Here is a 527-nt window from a genome sequence, read left to right as displayed (position 1 = left end):
CCCGGAACACCCAGGAAGCCAAGGACGAGGAACAGCCCAACCAGGCAAGAACCCCAGCCCTATAGACCACACACGAGGGCCGAAGTGGGGATGCAGCGCTGCAGCAGAGAGCAAGCAGCACAAGCAGGAGGCCCTAGGTACAAACCCCGGCAACACCAGGAGCCACCGCCACCCAAACAGGCCAAGGGCAACCCGCCAAAAACGGAACAGGAGCGGGAGGACCGGCACCACCATTAAAACATGGAACGCTTCACGAATCCGCGTGTCATCCTTGCGCAGGGGCCATGCTAATCTTCTCGGTGGAAAGGAGCAACCAGCAGCTCGGGATGAGCAGGAAGTGCCCAAAGACAGAGGCGTCCAGCGGCCAACATCCCCCGAAAGAAAGGGCCACACAGCAGCCCCAGTGCACAACCAACAGAACCCACGAGAGCACCACGGGAACGGAACCCCAACACACACCGGGGACAGGACAGAGAGGGGCGGACACGGGGAAAAGAGAAGGAGCACACCAACTCTACGTAGCACCA

General features: G+C 60.7%; 1 pseudogene; it reads right to left on the bottom strand.

The window, feature by feature from the left end:
* Positions 1-234: 234 nt before the first annotated feature.
* Positions 235-303, bottom strand: LOC146860176 (U6 spliceosomal RNA; annotated as a pseudogene).
* Between the last annotated feature and the right edge of the window lie 224 nt (positions 304-527).

This window comes from Triturus cristatus, chromosome 3_1, assembly GCF_964204655.1.
Source record: "Triturus cristatus chromosome 3_1, aTriCri1.1, whole genome shotgun sequence".
In the NCBI taxonomy this organism is placed as follows: Eukaryota; Metazoa; Chordata; class Amphibia; order Caudata; family Salamandridae; genus Triturus; species Triturus cristatus.
The sequence above is the reverse complement of the archived record's forward strand: the minus strand, read 5'-3'. Positions and strand labels throughout refer to the sequence as shown.